This window comes from Jatropha curcas, chromosome 7 (assembly GCF_041381405.1).
Source record: "Jatropha curcas cultivar XTBG-Jc1 chromosome 7, XTBG_Jcur_1.0, whole genome shotgun sequence".
In the NCBI taxonomy this organism is placed as follows: Eukaryota; Viridiplantae; Streptophyta; class Magnoliopsida; order Malpighiales; family Euphorbiaceae; genus Jatropha; species Jatropha curcas.
In genome coordinates this window covers 2,367,820-2,388,598 of record NC_143157.1, presented here as the reverse complement: position 1 = coordinate 2,388,598, position 20,779 = coordinate 2,367,820, and the positions used below count along the sequence as shown (strand labels likewise).

The window sequence follows — 20,779 nt, the reverse complement described above, 5'->3', positions numbered from 1 at the left end:
TTGTGGACTTTTTTAGTTTGCAAAAACGAACTGAATAAATACAGTTTAAAAATGTGTGTGAAGCCCAATTTTGTGTTTATGTGATCAAATGTGTAATGTATTTATGCACCTCTAGTGGGCTAGTACAGTAAGGCAGTTAGAAACGTAGGCCTAGTCCTATAAGGACTTATGATGGGAAGGTCAATAGGATTCTATATAAACTGCTAGGTCCCCTCTCCTTTCTTAACCTTAATATTGACTAGTCCCATTGAAAGCCGCCTTGCGAATAAGAAAACGGAGAGGAAGATCTAGTCCCTCTTTTATAAATTATAATTTCCTATTTGAGTGTACGATTGCAGTTAATCGCTGATGAGCAATCGTGAACTTTACTTTAAATTACAAATTAGGTACGCAAATTGCTTCCACATAATAATTAAAGTTGGTGTTCTAAATTCATGTACTAGATTCATTACTTTTCTGACATTGTTTTCTAATTTTAATGGTATTCTGAAAGAAAATAAAGAAATGTGTAGCTACGGACAATCATATGTGTTTTAAGTAAGTATAATCAGTCTAATAAGAAAAGAATGATAGTGTCTTATGTTGTGAAATAATTAAAGTACTTTCTGTATTAATATACACAGATAAGTGTGATATGTTCACTATCTTGAAAGTATGAATACAGAAAGATTTGAAAAGCATGATGTGGTATAAATACAAGAAAAATGTGTTTTCTTGTATTTTCTCGAAGTAAGATTAGTATGGCCTATTCAAATAAATGATTTTGCAAATAGTTTTTAATTTGTTCTAAAGAGTAGAATTTCAATCCTAAAAGATGATATCGATGTGCAATTAGTATTTAATAATTAAATAAATTTAAGAAAAGTAATTTTGTGGAATATGATTGCTTGAAATAAAAACGGTTTTCTACCAAGTGATCCGAAATGATTGAAATTATTTAAATATAAATATAAGTAATTAAATGATATTGGGATTTGGAATGTCATTTTTTATAATGCTAATATTACGTGTAGATGTAATATTTCAATTTTTATTATATGTGATTGATATATTCATATGGATAATTTGGTTTCTTCCTAACATTTTGTTTATCTTAGGAATTAAATCATTAATTGGAAGTAGTTGTTAATATTTCTAGTAATAATTTAACAAGATAAGAGGAAATAAATAAATTGGTTGATTTGATAAATTGTTTTCTAAGTGTTCAAGTAAGTATATATATGCATGTCTGCAAAAGATACTTTTAGTAACCTAAAGTTTTGTGATTAATATGTTTAAGAATACTAAACTAAAGAAAACTTAAGTTTTAATGCATTTCAAATGGAGGTCAATGAGTAGGAAATTCATTTGTTTCTTATTGGTTTTAAAAAGAGAAACTTGAAGATTTAAGATGGTTCTAAAGTGTAATTGATGTAGAAACAATTTTAATTGAATTTAAAGGAAACATCCTATTTATACCTAATAAAAGATAAGCATCATGAGAATGATTTTAAAGATATCAATATTTAATCAAGTGCAAGTTAAGTTAAAGGAGATTTTTCTTGATCCTTAAGGCATAATAGAAATAGGACTATTATTTGTGGCGAATTCTTTTATTATATTCGTTTTAAGTACAAAGCTAATTTGTTATTTTCCACGTCTCAAAACCAAAGTTCATATATATAAGAGTCATAAGAAAGGTATCCCAAAGTTTTAAAAGAAAATTTAAATGGTAGAAGTAATTTATATAAGGTTATTTTTTTTCTTTTAAATTAAATATCATTTGATATTACCTCACACTTAAAGTTAGTCTTCATTTTAAATAAAAAATATGGATTTGCACTAAAGGTAGAATTGGAAGAGAATCTCCATTTAAAGCTTAAGAAAGATTCTATATGGAACTATTTTAAGGAGTAGATTTAATATTCTTATTTGATCTGGAATAGATGTAATAAACAATTAGTTCCATTTTATTAAAATAATTTAAATATCAAATAAGTACATAATTTGCATTAGAATTTTAAGAAACCGATTATTCTTATTTAGAATTTTTGAGCGCCATTAGGCATCATTACTTATCACATTGTTTTATCAAGCGCAGGCAGAGAAAAGTAGCAGTGTTGCAAGTAGATGGCCAATGATATGTATCGAGACTAGAGTTACACTCATTTTGGGTAGATATTTCTGTATTCTGGAATTAGATTATTAAGTGATTAGATACTATAACATGTACATATAAATGATAAGTGATATGTAAGAGTATATGAAAAATTTATTGTGCACGTGTGCTCAGTTAATTTATATGTGTATGTGACGTGTGCTAATGCTTATTTAGAGATATATCTATTAATAAGCGGCTCACAAGCTTGCGGATTCTCAGTAGTATGGCCTTTGGCACCAAATGTGGCATTCCTGATCTTATTTTTATTGAACAGATAAGGAGAATTAAAGAATATATGATCTTCTTTAGTTTATTGATTGGTTGAGTATTTACTATTTTCTCTTATAATTAAATCCTTTGATTCATTGAATAAAGGATGATTGTGCTCAACTTTTAATGAAATATTAATTGAGGTATTGGTCGAGATGAAGATTAGTTTGTGTTTAATTAATTGAGATTAAGGGGCAAATGTGATCTACTAGACATCTTAATGGAGAAAAATTTACTTCGTTTTAGATTGAATTGTAAGTTCAGAATATAACCTTTTCAATTTAGGACTAAATTAATATAGTGATTGAATATCCTATATTAGGTTTGGTTAAACCAATCATGGATTAAGAAATAAAGTACAAATAACCTTAGAATCTTTTTAGTATTGAAAAACACCAAAGTGGTTGTTTTATTTTTTTATCTCTTCTGGGCCTTTTGTTTTGTGAACAGTTTTGAGTTTTCAAATTCACTTTTCTCATAAACAACAAAATTGAGCATTTAAGATTATTTTTAATTTCAGTTTGCTAATTAATTAGTTTAAAATTTTATAATTATTGCTCCGTTGAGAGATGACTTTGGTCCACTCACTCGGTGTTACAGTTACCTCATATGCTTTCCAATGTCATCCAAGTTAAGTTATATGGTGACTTTTGTGGGACGAACAATAATGACAATCATAGAAATAATAGCACCTACACATAATCATACTAAATGAAGATTAGTAACAAATTAGCCTTTCTCTTAATGCTTTATCTTTCATGCATAATTCTTTTGCATTCAAACCATAGATTCCAATTAAGTTAAACTTTCTAGGTTTTCGATAGTGCCACTACAACAATACTCTTTGAGATTATTGAGAAGTGCCCAACCCGCGATGAATCCTCAATCCTTTGAGAATTAAACAGTATGCAACACTGTTTGACCCATACAAAACTCATTATTTTACATATGGTTAGAGGTATCGCTGCTCTATTATGACAGTATCACATTAAACCAAGCCACCCTGACCCTATTCATATAATGACATTAGACCCATGGTCTTTAGGTTATATGTACCTTAACAATCTAAACATATATGAACGTAATGAAAATGAATTTTCACATGCATCCTCCATGCATACCATTGTCCATGCATGCACCCTATATACCATGAATTTAAGGAACCCTCCTATTATGAGTGTACCCTTCCTATACATAAGCCCTAGTTCCTTAGGGATGTCCTTACTTTAAACCCTAGTTTTGTGGGCACTCATGCTTATACTATAAGTTTGACCCTTGTGTCTCTACCCTGTTTTGAACAGAACCCTGTCGGGAGAAATTGAAAATGACCCGCTAAATGCTCTACATGAGCAATTTGCTGGTGCCGTTAAGAATCAAGAGGAAACCTTTAGGAAACCCTTACTTAGACTCTTAACAATTAGAGGAGAGCTATACTAGACGAATTGGCTAATATTGTCACCCGAGATATGAGGCCCATGGAAGACCTAGCTCATAATACAATAATTCAGTACGCTTTAGCCCATTCTTCTTCGCCCCTATCTGCCTTAGCCCGACCTGCCATTTATGTTAACCGATTCTCATCATATCGACCAAACTCAAGTGATACCTATTTAATCTGATTGCTTTCTTTTAAAAAGGGAGTCGCCATTTTTTTTTAATTTTAAGGGAAAAATCTAAGGAAAATCCTAATTTGACTCTAGAAATTGGTCCAAAATGGATAAAATGCACTAATCACGAAAGTCCAAAAAGATTCAGGTATTAGGTTTTCAGTTTTAAAAGTATCAATCAATTATTCTAAAGTTTAATGTTTTTGTGAAATGGAAAATGTTTTAAGATTAACAAAAGCATGGCAATTATAGTGAAGCAGTAAAGAAAGAAATTTAAAGAAAGTGATAACGAAGGGAGTAAAAGAATCAATCAATGAAAGGGAGTGTCATTTCTAGTCTCATTTTGAGGATTCTAGGACGGCCACGCACCTCTCACCATGGAAAATAAAGCAAATGAAGAAATCTATAAAAAAAAGCAATGATAGAATGGATTAATGATGGGAATGTCACCTGTAGCCCCATAAGGGGATTATAGGGTGACCATACATTTCCCCAAACCGAAGCAAAGAAAACAATCATAAAAAGCAATAGAGGAAGCACAAATATAACAGAAAGAAGAGCATAAAGAAATCTAAGAAGGGAGTATGGACTCTAGCCCCTTATGGGTATCTAGGCCAACAACACGTCTCTAATTTGTTTACAATAAAGCACACAAAGAAAGTCAAGAAGAAACAAAATAGGGGAAAGGGGGGGGGGGAGGGTTTTGTGGACTTTGGTTTGTAACCGAGTTTAGTAGTCGTGTCTGCCTGCTTATCTTATTTAATAGGAAACATAACCAAGCAGTTCTTTCCATTGTGAAATGGGGGTTGCTTGAATATGAAAAAGTGTGCTTTTGTCAGTTTTTGGCTTTAGTCATCAATTGGAAATCAATCATGCCATTTCGCTTCACTCACTAAGTTTTGAGAAAACGATGGCTTTAGTCATCGATTTGATTGGAAAAGAGGCTTTGATCGCCAATCCGACTTAAAAAGAAACTTTAATCGGTGAACTAGAGTAGGAGGATGAATGGTCCAACTCTCATATCTAATGTGGGTTTAGAGTGCGATTGAGGCCTGATCTCCTTAAACAGGTGGCCGACCGGTTGTCACTAGCGGTCGTCCGGCACGAATCCGTTGTCGCTGTTAGCCGAGCGTCCAACATGGTCTCCAGTTCGACTGGTTTAGTTCAGTCTTTTGATTTGAGTAGTTAGAGGTACAATTTAACTCAGATTTTGGCCCATAATATACAGTTGGAACTCTAGATGTCTAGTTTCAAATGCCATAAATATTGTGAAAAAATTCCATTTTTCTTTAATTTTATGATCAAAAGAGTGAGGAAAAGCCACCTTTGTCTACTAAGTTAAACGTCGATTTTCGATCGATTCGCTATCGTTTTGAACATGATAGTGTGAAAAAGACGTGTGCACAGTTATCTCTTAGCTTTTAAACTTAGTCACTAAAGCAATTGTCTTTGGGTTGCGCTCTTTTGAGGAAACATCAACAATGTGGAATTGGTAAGATCTACACTCGGACTAATTACAATTGAGTTTATAAATAAAAGCAAAAAGTTGTAGAATGTACAAGTACAAACACATGCCCAATGTCTTGCCATAATTTATGTCATGTGTCATTCCTAAAAGGTATCCATTAACACCTATATTTGTCTACCATTAATTTCTACATTACACACATTATATGCTTATAATAACGGTATTTTCCACTAGACATAATTTATACCTATAATAATGATATCCTCCAGTACAAATATGATGATGTATTCTTAGAATTCAAATAGCTTCTAATCTTGTCTTTTATAAGAGAACAAAACACTTAAATATATTAAATGTATTTTGCAAGAAGGCATCATTTAACTAGTTACGGTTTCATCTTAGGACCAGATTGTTGACTTGCTCGCCAAAACTATGAATAAAATGACATACTGACTTGGTTTTCAAATAGTCGTTGTTATAATTACCAATACTAACTTTATGGGGGGGTGGGAGAGGAAGTTAGTGGAGAAATCATTATAAGCAAATAATATGATAAAAAAGACATTATTATAGGACTACTTCATTTACACGCAGATGGAGAATATCCTTATTATAGGCATACAATATATGTAGTGGAAAAATCATTGTAGACACATATTGTAGGTTTTAACACAAACATTTTAGAAATAAAGTATGACATCAATTGTGACTCAATCTTAGGGGTGTGATTCTATGAATTATGAGACTAACGGAAATTTAGGATAATACTTTAGTGAGAAGGTGTTTCTTAGAATATTAAAGAGTTGATATTATATTTCTCTTAATAATTAGTTATACATCAAATCTTTTGATAGTTTTCTTTAACTATTAATATATCTATATTATTATCCATATCTTATGTTATGGAAACAAATATATTTAATCAAATATATAAAAAAATCATGTTGTACATATATGTTACAAATTAGCTTGAGACATCCTCGTCATCCACACACAATCATCCTATAAGATAATGTACTAGGGTCTTCAATGCAACTTTTACATTAATTACCTACCTTTGGATTGAGAATTCCTGTAATCTTTGGCTTAACATTTGTCAATACTGATTTTGCAGGACCTTCCTTGCCAGTATATGTTAGGTCAATATTACAGAGTTCAACATTTTCACATGGGATGCCACTGCTGCAACAAAGTTCAACAGCAACTGGAGTTGCAGAAGTTCCCTTTATATTTTGAAACCGACATTGCTGATTTTAACTTTTGATGGAGCCTAACAAGGTAAGGAAAAAGAGAATAAAATAGTGATCATTTATAAGCACCAATTTATGATAACATAACTAGAAGACTTACTCTTGCTAAAAATTACCTTTTCGTTGCATTGATTCCACGGACAATACATTTGGTCTATCAGGATAGGGTTGCTGACGTTTTTCATTGTGATGTCCTCAAAATATATTTCTGAGGCAGTAGCAGCATACTTTGCTGGCCAAGATTTAATTCTCACACCATTATTTGTATTTGAGAGGGTACTTTTTTTAACATAAATTCCATTCACAGGTTCTTCATTTTCATACTTTCCTAAGCTTCCTATACTGATGCCATGACCTGGCCCACATGCTACACCTGTGATTCTTACTTCTTCAGATCCATCCCCAATGGAGATACAATCATCACCAGTGCCAATTCTTGTATTGATAATATTTATCCCTTGAGAGCGCCCAATATGAATTCCATCTGTGTTGGCACTGTCTTCTGGAGCTGATATTGTAACTTGTTCGAAAGTTAAGTTTTTGCATCCCAAAACATTAATGTGAAAATGTTTACTGTCGAGGGAGGTTATATGTTGGACTTTGCTATTGGTAACGAAATCAAACCTTATATTCTGATAAATTTTTAAAGTAATAGGAATACGAAAAAGGAAACAAAAAAGTTTGTCAGTACTAATTTCACAATTATCTATTAAGAAGGAAATGAAAATGCTTACCACAGGCAGCATCTTGCAGTTTGAATCTCTATGACAATTATTCATCCCCCATGCCGTTTTTCCTTGTCCGTCAAAAGTTCCACCACCATTTAGAGTGAGATAATCAACGTATCTAAATCTAACCCAAGAATCCCCAGAGTGAGCACGGGGGTTTGTTGGGGCCTTTAGGGTTCCTTCAATTTGCAATGTCATTGAACCTTTACAAGGACCTACTAGATCTACTTCAAGTAAAGAATATGTACCCTTTGGTATGATAACTTTGGCTGCACCTGGTGTTGAACAAGCATCAGCCCAAGCTTTCCTCAATGGCTAAGAAAAAAATAAAAAAACGCATACAAAAGTTAGTTTCAAAATATTTATAAATGAAATGAATAAGGATATATACGTGCTCATACTTGAGAAATATCTGATTTTTCATCACACTTGGCACCATATTTTGTCACATCAAAGTCGTGTGCTACAATGGGAGAAGCAAACAATAGCATTAGATGAATCACTAGGACATTTATTAAGTGATTCATTGTTTTCTTTTGCTATGTTGCTTCTCCTATTGCCTTTAGCTAATTTTGTTGGGAATTGTATATAATACTTTTTTTGCTTTTTGATTCTTTATAGCTTGTGCATTCAACTAATTTTATCAAAAAGTTACAAATCTGCGATATTTTCGAGCAAATTCATCCTATTAGTAGCTTTCTGCAGTTGGTAATTCGAAGTTACCACATGTTCTAAGCCAAAACTGCGCAATTACATTAAGTTATAACCACTAGAAATCTTTTGTTTTCTAAATTAAGATTCCATCTTAGGTGACGTAACAAGATTTTATCATTATTACTATTTTTTTTAATTCATCCAAATGCCCCAATGGGCCAGAACCCTCTCCTTAATTCATTAAATTAGCGAAAACTCTTTTGGTCAAAACGACTGCAACTTAAGATCTCTCACTCCCCTAAAACCAGTCAGACAACACCTAATTGGAAGTAAATTATTAGCATATTAGCATATACGTTAGGATTTATTCACTTAAAGGTAAACATTGAGATAGAGACACGATTAAAAAAATAAATTTCAATTTGGCTTTATAATTATTCTGAATAACTCAAATTAAATTAATATGGCTTAAAAATTGATGAAGTAGAGAGAAGTTACAACACCTTCGAACATCTACAAACTTTGAAATTTCTCTTACAATGGATTTTTAATGTATTTATTGAAATAATTAAAGTGGATCTTGATATATACATAGCAAAAAGAGTTTTGCTATGCTTCAACACTCCTCCTTGATTCTTTGCTTGTTACCGTTCTTTATAAATAAAAAATGTCACAATTAATATTGTCGAAGTGGGACAATGTTAGAAATTTTAATGAGGGCTACTATTTATTGTGGACTTTTTTAGTTTGCAAAAACGAACTGAATAAATACAGTTTAAAAATGTGTGTGAAGCCCAATTTTGTGTTTATGTGATCAAATGTGTAATGTATTTATGCACCTCTAGTGGGCTAGTACAGTAAGGCAGTTAGAAACGTAGGCCTAGTCCTATAAGGACTTATGATGGGAAGGTCAATAGGATTCTATATAAACTGCTAGGTCCCCTCTCCTTTCTTAACCTTAATATTGACTAGTCCCATTGAAAGCCGCCTTGCGAATAAGAAAACGGAGAGGAAGATCTAGTCCCTCTTTTATAAATTATAATTTCCTATTTGAGTGTGCGATTGCAGTTAATCGCTGATGAGCAATCGTGAACTTTACTTTAAATTACAAATTAGGTACGCAAATTGCTTCCACATAATAATTAAAGTTGGTGTTCTAAATTCATGTACTAGATTCATTACTTTTCTGACATTGTTTTCTAATTTTAATGGTATTCTGAAAGAAAATAAAGAAATGTGTAGCTACGGACAATCATATGTGTTTTAAGTAAGTATAATCAGTCTAATAAGAAAAGAATGATAGTGTCTTATGTTGTGAAATAATTAAAGTACTTTCTGTATTAATATACACAGATAAGTGTGATATGTTCACTATCTTGAAAGTATGAATACAGAAAGATTTGAAAAGCATGATGTGGTATAAATACAAGAAAAATGTGTTTTCTTGTATTTTCTCGAAGTAAGATTAGTATGGCCTATTCAAATAAATGATTTTGCAAATAGTTTTTAATTTGTTCTAAAGAGTAGAATTTCAATCCTAAAAGATGATATCGATGTGCAATTAGTATTTAATAATTAAATAAATTTAAGAAAAGTAATTTTGTGGAATATGATTGCTTGAAATAAAAACGGTTTTCTACCAAGTGATCCGAAATGATTGAAATTATTTAAATATAAATATAAGTAATTAAATGATATTGGGATTTGGAATGCCATTTTTTATAATGCTAATATTACGTGTAGATGTAATATTTCAATTTTTATTATATGTGATTGATATATTCATATGGATAATTTGGTTTCTTCCTAACATTTTGTTTATCTTAGGAATTAAATCATTAATTGGAAGTAGTTGTTAATATTTCTAGTAATAATTTAACAAGATAAGAGGAAATAAATAAATTGGTTGATTTGATAAATTGTTTTCTAAGTGTTCAAGTAAGTATATATATGCATGTCTGCAAAAGATACTTTTAGTAACCTAAAGTTTTGTGATTAATATGTTTAAGAATACTAAACTAAAGAAAACTTAAGTTTTAATGCATTTCAAATGGAGGTCAATGAGTAGGAAATTCATTTGTTTCTTATTGGTTTTAAAAAGAGAAACTTGAAGATTTAAGATGGTTCTAAAGTGTAATTGATGTAGAAACAATTTTAATTGAATTTAAAGGAAACATCCTATTTATACCTAATAAAAGATAAGCATCATGAGAATGATTTTAAAGATATCAATATTTAATCAAGTGCAAGTTAAGTTAAAGGAGATTTTTCTTGATCCTTAAGGCATAATCGAAATAGGACTATTATTTGTGGCAAATTCCTTTATTATATTCGTTTTAAGTACAAAGCTAATTTGTTATTTTCCATGTCTCAAAAGCAAAGTTCATATATATAAGAGTCATAAGAAAGGTATCCCAAAGTTTTAAAAGAAAATTTAAATGGTAGAAGTAATTTATATAAGGTTATTTTTTTTCTTTTAAATTAAATATCATTTGATATTACCTCACACTTAAAGTTATTCTTCATTTTAAAGAAAAAATATGGATTTGCACTAAAGGTAGAATTGGAAGAAAATCTCCATTTAAAGCTTAAGAAAGATTCTATACGGAACTATTTTAAGGAGTAGATTTAATATTCTTATTTGATCTGGAATAGATGTAATAAATAATTAGTTCCATTTTATTAAAATAATTTAAATATCAAATAAGTACATAATTTACATTAGAATTTTAAGAAACCGATTATTCTTATTTAGAATTTTTGAGCGCCACTAGGCATCATTACTTATCACATTGTTTTATCAAGCGCAGGTAGAGAAAAGTACATAATTTACATTAGAATTTTAAGAAACCGATTATTCTTATTCTTAACGGGTTCTTCATTTTCATACTTTCCTAAGCTTCCTATACTGATGCCATGACCTGGTCCACATGCTACACCTGTGATTCTTACTTCTTCAGATCCATCCCCAATGGAGATACAATGATCACCAGTGCCAATTCTTGTATTAATAATATTTATCCCTTGAGAGCACCCAATATGAATTCCATCAGTGTTGGCACTATCTTCTGGAGCTGATATTGTAGCTTGTTCGAAAGTTAAGTTTTTGCATCCCAAAACGTTAATATGAAAATGTTTACTGTCGAGGGAGGTTATATGTTGGACTTTGCTATTGATAATGAAATCAAACCTTATATTCTGATAAATTTTTAAAGTAATAGGAATACGAAAAAGAAAATAAAAAAGTTTGTCAGTACTAATTTCACAATTATCTATTAATAAGGAAATGAAAATGCTTACCACAGGTAGCATCTTGCAGTTTGAATCTTTATGATAATTATTCATCCCCATGCCGTTTTTCCTTGTCCGTGAAAAGATCCACCACCATTTAGAGTGAGATAATCAATATATCTAAATCTAACCCAAGAATTCGCAAAATGAGCACGGGGGTTTGTTGGGGCCTTTATGGTTCCTTCAATTTGCAATGTCATCGAACCTTTACAAGGACCTACTAGATCTACTTCAAGTAAACAATGTGTACCCTTTGGGATAATTACTTTGGCTGCACCTGGTGTTGAACAAGCATCAACCCAAGCTTTCCTCAATGGCTAAGAAAAAATAAAAAACGCATACAAAAGTTAGTTTCAAAATATTTATTAATGAAATGAATAAGGATATATACGTGCTCATACTTGAGAAATATCTGATTTTTCATCACACTTGGTACCATATTTTGTCACATCAAAGTTGTGTGCTACAATAAGAGAAGCAAACAATAGCATTAGATGAATCACTAGGACATTTATTAAGTGATTCATTGTTTTCTTTTACTATGTTGCTTCTCCTATTACCTTTAGCTAATTTTAGGAAGCCCTTACTTAGACTCTTAACAATTAGAGGAGAGCTATACTCGACGAATTGGCTAATATTGTCACCCGAGATATGAGGCCCATGGAAGAGCCAGCTCATAATATAACAATTCAGTATACTTTAGCCCATTCTTTTTCGCCCCTATCTGCCTTAGCCCGACCTGCCATTTATGTTAACCGATTCTCATCATATCGACCAAACTCAAGTGATCCCTGTTTAATCTGGTTACTTTCTTTAAAAGGGAGTCAATATTTTTTTTTATTTTAAGGGAAAAATCTAAGGAAAATCCTAATTTGACTCTAGAAATTGGTCCAAAATGGATAAAATACACTAATCACCAAAATCGAGAAGGATTCTGAGATTAGGTTTTCATTTTTAAAACTATCAATCAATTAGTCTAAAGTTTAATGTTTTTGTAAAATGGAAAATGTTTTTAAGATTAACAAAAGCATGACAATTATAGGGAAGTAGTAGAGAAAGCAATTTAAAGAAAGCGATAAGGAAAGGAGTAAAAGAATAAATCAATGAAAGGGAGTGTCATTTCTAGTCTCATTTTGAGGATTTTACGATGGCCACGCACCTCTCATCAAGGCAAATAAAGCAAGTGAAGAAATCTATAAAAAAATCAATGACTGAATTGATTAATGATGGGAAAGTCACCTCTAGCCCCATAAGGGGATTATAGGGTGACCATACATTTCCCCAAACCAAAGCAAAGAAAACAATCATAAAAAGCAATAGATGAAGCACAAATATAACATAAAGAAAAGCATAAAGAAATCTAAGGGAGTATTGACTCTAGCCCCTTATGGGTATCTAGGACAATCACACATCTCTACTATTATTTAAATGGCAATAAAGGGAATTATTTTAAGAAATTAACTTCAACAAATAAAAGAGAATAGAAAGAAATCAAGTAAGGCAATTTTTGATAAGAAGAAATCAATGAGAATTTAGTTCGACATAATAATTAAATAAAACTCAATTAAACTCGAAAATAATTCCATAATCAATGTGAATCATGAAAAGTAAAAACAAGATTAAAAGTTAAGAGATAAAAACTAGTCAACAAATAACATGGATAGCTTCTTTGAATCTTGACACATATCTTGATCACTCGAAGTCTTAGAGAGAGAGAGAAAAACAATAAAACAACAGATGGTAGAACCAAAGATATCTTTACACTGAATGGGTTCTCTCTTTATATAGATTTCCCGGGGAGCAAACTCTGGCTTCCTTTGGGAAATAGAGTCTTTATTGAGTAGGAAATTTCTTGGAGATAGGAGACTGTTTAGACTTTTAATTTTTTTCTCAATTAGGACTCCCCATGTGTCTAAATAGGAATTGAACTTAATTGGCACGTTAGGAAAGTATTTCATATGGGCCCGTGCAAGTGGTAGGGACTGGGCTGACATTTTCAGCCTAAAATAAAACTTGATTTTCGGCACGGGCGTGTTGTGGGGCACGCGCTGGGCGTGCTGGAGTCTAAGTTCTAAGGATGATTCAGCACGGGCCGTGCTCAGGGGCACGTTTAGAGAGGAATCCGTGACACGAGCGTGCTAGGCTTTGAGTCTCCATGATGGATGCAGCATAGGCCGTGCTCAGGTGAGCACGCCTTTGAATTGATATCATCTTGAGGCACGGGCGTGCCATATAGCACGGTAAGGGTGTGCTAGGCTCTAAGTCTCCATGCTGATTTTCCCTAATCACGCACGGGCGTGTTGAGTTACATGGCCAGGATGTGCTAAAGTCTGAGAGTTTTGCTTTATTTCGCTCTTTGCTGTATCAGAATTCTACAAAATTTCCTCAAGATCAAGTGAATTATGTTTCAAAGAAGCTTTTAACAAAAACATAACTAAAATTGAATAAAAACTAACTACTAAAAATCTTAACAAAAATTATATTAAAAATACTATAAAAATAACACCTATCAAAATTCTCCAAACTTAAACCATTGCTTGTCCTTAAGCAACAAAACTAAAAACAGAAGAAAAACAAGAGCTAAAACAAACTAACAAAGCTAACTTAATATGGTTGGGGATAATTGTTCACAACTTAAAAAGTATCAAAAATTATTATCATGAGAATGAATCAAGTGTTTCCTATGTTAATTATATTCTTAGCGAAAATTCAATTATCAACAAAACATATTCTTTAATTTAATCATTAGTTAATAAGATTTTCAACACCAATTTATTTAACCTATGACAAATAGAATATGAATTTTCACAAAAATTATTTAAGCTTTAAATAAGATGTTTTAAAAATATAAATCCAACATTCCCATAGGGAAAATTAGTAATCCCTTCTCCACAATTGAAATATACACAATCAGAAAGATCAAGATTATTTAAATACACACAATCAGAAAGATCAACATTCCCATAGGTTATGTTGGGGTCCTTAGAGGTATAATTTTAGTTAACAAAGAAAAAGGATAAAAGGATAGACAAAAAGTGCAAACAATGTAAAATATCAAGATTTTCATCATATCAAAATAAATTTTTATTTGTAAAGGGAGATTATCTTGAAGTTTTTCACTAGCTCAAAATTATAGACGCTTTAGCGAGGTCTCTTCATGATTTATTGATAATTTTTCCTTGCTTAAATTCCCCAAACTTAAATTTTTGATTGATTGCTTCTTCTATAGGGCGTTTCTCTTTGAGTTTTTCTGCTTGCTTCACTTGCTAGTATTAATGGAATTTTCTCCCTTTTTTTGCTATGTTTTAATACGAATCAAATCCTTCAATTATACATTATTGCACTCGAGATAAAAACTTAAATTGGTTTAATGGCTAGGTTTAAAAAGGGTAAACAAGAAAAAACTTTGGTTATAAGCTTCAAATTGGTTGGAAAGGTTATAATTTAACTTAGGTGGCCTAGGCTAAATATGGAGTTCAACAAAGAATGCCTAAATCATGTCTTTCTAAATGTAAGTATTTGAAATTTTGACTCAAAGGGAATTTTAATTTATTCTAGGAATGCCAAGGTTAAATAAATTTTGATTAAAACATATTTATATATCATAAAATCACAAAAAAAATCGGTGTTCTTGATCTTAAAAACAAATAGTTAAACAAAACAATCATGTTAAGTCAAAATTTAAAATTTAAGCTCAAAAGCAAATAGCTTCGAAAAATAACTAGATTCATCACAAGTTAATAGATTATGATAATTTCCAAGCTTGCTCATAATTATTCCAACCGTATTAAGCTAAGGAAACAAATAAAACTAAAATTTTAACTTAAATTTTCCTTCCCCCAACTTAATCTAACACATTGTCCCCAATGTGCTTAAAATCAATTCCCCAAACTTATCATATTATCAAGAATGTGCCAAAAGAATATGAGAGCTTAGAAACATTACCACCATTATATTTAAGAATACAATAAAATTTGAAGGAAAAGATACGATAAAAGTTGGGTGTTGGAAATTATCAATGCTACGAAAAACAAACACTGAAAACAAGGAAACTTAAAATCCAAAATACTTAGTCCAATTAAATAAAAAGAAAAAGAAAAAGAAAAAATAACCAAAAGTAATCAATCCTCAGGTGGTGGAGGTGGATGCGGCTGCAGCAATTGAAGCACTAGTTAGAGTTGGTCAGCAATTCCCTGATATTGGCCTTGCATGGTGTCTATTCGAGAGTTGAGGCTCTCATGCATACTTTCTATTGATTGGAACCGGTCAAATATCATAGCCTCCATTCCATGAAGGCAAGCATCAAACATATCCATTCTAGACATCATACGAGAGAAAACTTCATCGTTGGACAAATCAGAAGCTCCCTGAAAGGAAGGACCAGCTCCAGAGGTACCTGCACCAGAAAAAGTACCAAAACCGGCGAATGATTGCGGATTATCCTCCTCCATATTAGTATCGCCAGCCTCTTCAGCTTCCTCATCATCAGAACTCTCTTCTCGGGATATCACAATACGGTATGAATCCCCTACCTTCTCTACTAATTTCATATGCACCATGATATCTAAGTCAAGTCTAGTAGCTTTTCCACCTCCCACAGTGTCATAAACCGGTCGAGCAGGGTTCCAAACTCTCAAATAGGATGCAATACGGATCACAAAACACCCCATCATGATAGCTCCCTTGTCTGCCCTTGCAATTCTAGCCCATCGTTGGCATAACCAATAGCCAACATTAAGCAATATCCCCTGATCTATTGCCTAGATAAAGTATAATTCATTTATACTCAACACTCCATCACTTTCACTATGCCCAAAAATTGTGTTAGCCAAAAATTTATGAATGTACCGATAGGCTGGGTTTCTCAATTTAGAAGCTTTTGACAATCTAGGATTGTAATTATTCTCCCCAGTCAGTGTTGTCCATGTGCTTCGATCTCTACAATCTTTAGGTATTTGTTTAAGGGTATTTTCAGTGGGGAGCCCAAAGATATGACTAACTTCGTTTACTGAAAGCTCATAGTTTCTCCCAAAAAGCCTAAACTTAATTTTACTAGGGAAATTATCAGGCAAAAGAAGAATAAGAGCAGAATATGAACTCAAGAATTCTAAGGTCATTGATGCATAAACAAAGTCTTTCATTGCAATAAATTGTTCCCACCCAATGTGCTTAAGAGGTTTTAACACAGCATCTCCAAGCCCTACTTTTGCTAAAGCAGATTCATCAATAAAGCAATTGGGCAAAATGAGGCGAAGAGAGAGTTTATTGTACCTTTCCTATTATTCTGGTGAGTCGAACTCAAACGAAGGAGGAGCAGGAGCCATAGGAGGAGGAATTGTTGGCCGAATTCTAGCGGCCACTGAAGCTGCAGATCCGCTTTATTTGTATCTTGGAGGCATGGTGAAAGAAAGAGAAGAGAAATGAAAAGGGTTGCTAAGCTTTAGGGAGAGACAAAAAGAGAGAGATGAAGGAGAAGGAGAAGGGTGTGCTTTGAGAAGAAGTTAAGAATTGAGGGAGACGGCTAGGGCATGCACTTTAAATAGAGAGATGATAAAGGGTTGCACAGTAACAGAAAAGACACTCTTTAAAAATGCAGATTTGGAACGTGGCATGGGCGTGCTATGTAGCACGGTCAGGGCGTGCTAGCTTCTGAGTCTTTGAGGCGGTGGCTGGCACGGGCGTGTTGATGAGCATGGCTAGGGCGTGCTAGAGTTTGGCCTGCGAGGAAAAAACTTTGTCTTACCTGGCACGTGCATGTTGATGAGCATGGTTTGGGCTTGCTAGAGCCTAAACCTGGACGACCAATTTTGTACCTTTTCACAGCACGGGCTTGCTGATAAGCATGGCTAGGGCATGCTAGATCCTGTGCCTCAACTTTTACCAGAAAGAAATCGACTAAAAATAGAAGAACAAGCATGATTAAAAATTTTTGGGAGAGTGATAAAAGAAAGTAATAAAAATAAACCAAAATAAGAAAGATAGGGAAAAGAATATGGGTTGTCTCCCATAAGTGCTTTTGTTTAACGTCATTAATCTCGACGCACTAGACCCAATTTAGGCAAGATTTAGAAAGACTTATAGTGGTTTTGACTGGATCAAAGTCTCCATTTTGGTAAAATTTTAATCATTGAGCATTGACTTTGAAACTCTGGTTTCCATCCACTATTTCAACTGCTCGATGTGGAAAAATTTCTTTGATCATGAATGGTCCCGACCAACTAGAGCGCAATTTTCTTGGAAAAAGATGAAGTCTAGAGTTATAGAGCAATACCTGTTGGCCTACCTTCAGATTTCTCAGAATAATGTGCTTATCATGCCACTGTTTGGTACGGTCTTTATAGATCTTGGCATTCTCATAAGCATGAAGTCTCATTTCATCCATCATATTCAATTGAAGTAACCTTTTTTTACCAACCTCTTTGGTATCAAAGTTAAGAAACTGGATTGCCCAATATGCCTTATGCTTTAACTCAACATGAAGATGACAAGCCTTATCATAAACCATTCGATACGGTGACATACCAATTGGTGTTTTAAATGTAATTCTATAAGCCCAAAGTGTGTCATCAAGTTTTTTGAACCAGTCCTTCCTTGATTGGCTAACTATGGTCTCGAGTATTTTCTTGATCTCCCTATTAGTTACCTCCACTTGTCCACTTGTTTGAGGGTGATATGTGGTACGTACACGATGAGTAATACCATATTTTAAAAGGAGAGAATCTAAGTACTTATTGCAAAAATGCTTACCTCCGTCTGTGATTATTGCTTTTGGAGTACCATGACGTGTGAATATGTATTTCTTAATGAAATTCATCATGCTCTTGGCATCATTGCTTGGAAGAGCAACAACTTCCGCCCACTTCGAGACATAATGCACCACTACTAGAATGTATTGGTTGCAATAAGAAGATGGAAACGGTCCCATGAAATCCAAGCCCCAAACATCAAAGATCTCCACTTCAAGGATATTGTTTAATGGCATCATATCTTTTGGAGATATTTCCTAACCTTTGACAATGATCACAAATACAAACAAAATTAAAAGCATCTTTAAATAAGTTAGGCCAATACAAACTGCTTTCTAAAATACATGCTACCGTTTTGCTTGCTCCAAAATGTCCTCCACATTCCATTGAATGACAGAAACGAAGAACACTTTTCATCTCTTCTTCCGACACACATCGTCTGAAGAGTTGGTCACTACAATACTTGAACAAGAAAGGCTCCTCCCAATAGTAATATTTAAGATCATGAAAGAATTTTTTCTTTCGTTGATAAGAAAGATTGGGAGGAGTAATCTTACAAGCAAGGTAGTTAACTATATCGGCATACCATGGAGCTTGTATATTTGCTAGAAGAAGAAGATGTTCATGGGGAAGTCTTCATTAATTTGCAATTCTACTTGCCCTTCTTCCCTGTTTTCGCTGAAATCCCAAACCCCGGAAGGATTCCGAAAACTATCTCTTTATCTTTGTTGTTTATTTGTTTTTGGAAAAAGGTGATAAAAATCTTTTTTGGATACGCGATGCCGATAAATTGGTCTTATAAATTATTGAGTCGCCACCCATTTTTTCGGCAATGGGATCGTTTTTATTTTTAATTTTATTAAATGACTCCTTTTAACCCATTTATATTCAAGGCCGAATTATTTAGAAAAACTAGTCAGGCGTACCAAGTACGATTCTAGGTAAGAGAATTAGGTACATCGGCCCGTTGGAAGCCGACGCCCGGAAAACCGGCCTCTTTTTAACCTATGATTTCTAATTGATTTTATTTTAGAAAAGCCAATTATTTATCTGAACCCAACCTGAATAGATCGAACCAAGTTCCTATATGGAAAATTAATTAACCGTCCCAAATAAATTCATTCAATGCATTCATTCATAAATTAATCATCACATCCACCATTCATCCATAATATATAGCAAAAATAATTAAAAGACCCGCTCTTGCCTTATGGTTAAAGGTGGGCCACAAACGGAACTCTTGTTATTATCCTGGAAATTAGAATAGTTGCGTCACGCAGCTGTTCTATGAAGAACAGTCGCGTGATGGAACTCCTAGCTATGTGACGGAACTGTTCGTGACATTATTAAAATACGCAGACATATTGATTATTTATTCATAGCGAAATATCAAATACAAATATACAAACAAAATGGAAATTAAGTACACGAACAGCTGCGTCACGCGGGTGGTCCAGTCCAGATTAAGGGCTTTTGCACATGAACAGTCACGTCACGTAGGTAGTAGCTGCGTGACACGGCTGCTCTGGTCCGCAACTACCTTTCAAACTACCTTTTTGTTGACGCGTGATTTTATGCCTCCACCTGACCCGATGATGATATGAGGACAAAGGATAAGGTTTCACAATAAACCAGGAGTGTCTGAACCAAAAATTGAATCAAACCGCCCAAAGGAGCCTGACCCGTGTTAGGGCTGCGTCACGCAGCTAGTACCTGTGTGACAGCGCTCTTAGCTGCGTCACGCAGCTCTAACAGGACTGACACCTCTGGCGCGCGCCCGTGCAACGGCCTACACTGTTTGTATGGATACGCGGCAACTGTACGAAAAGTAAGTCGCGTTACGCAGGTAGACGGGTGCGTCACGCAGCTTCTACCCTCGTGACGCGACTGCTCTGTTGCCCTAGCCATATAAATACAACATTTTACAGCAAAAATGGGACTTTTGCACTTTTGACATTTTTGCTCTCATTTTCCTCTAAGAAATACAACTTTCTAAGTTTAGATATCTAAAAAACGACTAAAGCTCTTTCTCAAGAACTCCACTGAGCAAACTTGAGGTAGATCAAGTCATAGATATTTAGATTTAAGATCAAAGAAAGATAATACAAAAAAAAGATAAAAAAGGAGGAAAAGGGAGGAAAACAATTTGATTTTCATGAAAGAACTTGATGATTGCGCTCCTGGGATTGTGAAACATTATCTCTAAAATCAATATCAGCGTATGCAATCCTCAAATCTGAGGGCTAGGTAACGATTCTAACTCTTCTTTTTCGTTTTTTTAGTATTCTATTTCTTAAAATCTCATTTTCACATTGTTTGGTTGAATTGTTATTGATAAAACGCAAGTTTGCCCATTGTTGAACACTTTTGGTTTGGTTTTAATCACTTTAAACAAAAAGAACACGTAAAAAAGGAAGGTTTGAAAGGTAGTTGCGGACCAGAGCAGCCACGTCACGCAGCTACTACCTGCGTGACGCGACTGTTCGTGTCCAAAATCCTTTATTTTGGGTTAGACCACCTGCGTGACGCAGCTGTTCGCGTATTCAGTTTTTTTATTTTGTTTTTTTTATATATACTCTGTTTAGTATTTCATTGTAAATAAATAATCAATATGTCTGAGTGTTT

General features: G+C 33.3%; 2 pseudogenes across 1 annotated transcript; both read right to left on the bottom strand.

Moving 5' to 3' along the window:
• Positions 1-6,400: 6,400 nt before the first annotated feature.
• Positions 6,401-8,059, bottom strand: LOC149494561 (exopolygalacturonase-like; annotated as a pseudogene). The gene is made up of 4 exons (XR_016321606.1): positions 7,865-8,059; positions 7,470-7,778; positions 6,852-7,367; positions 6,401-6,755 (listed from the first exon to the last, which is right to left on the bottom strand). The product of XR_016321606.1 is annotated as an exopolygalacturonase-like (transcript).
• A 2,887-nt stretch (positions 8,060-10,946) lies between these two features.
• On the bottom strand, positions 10,947-12,086 carry LOC149494560 (exopolygalacturonase-like; annotated as a pseudogene).
• Positions 12,087-20,779: the final 8,693 nt, after the last annotated feature.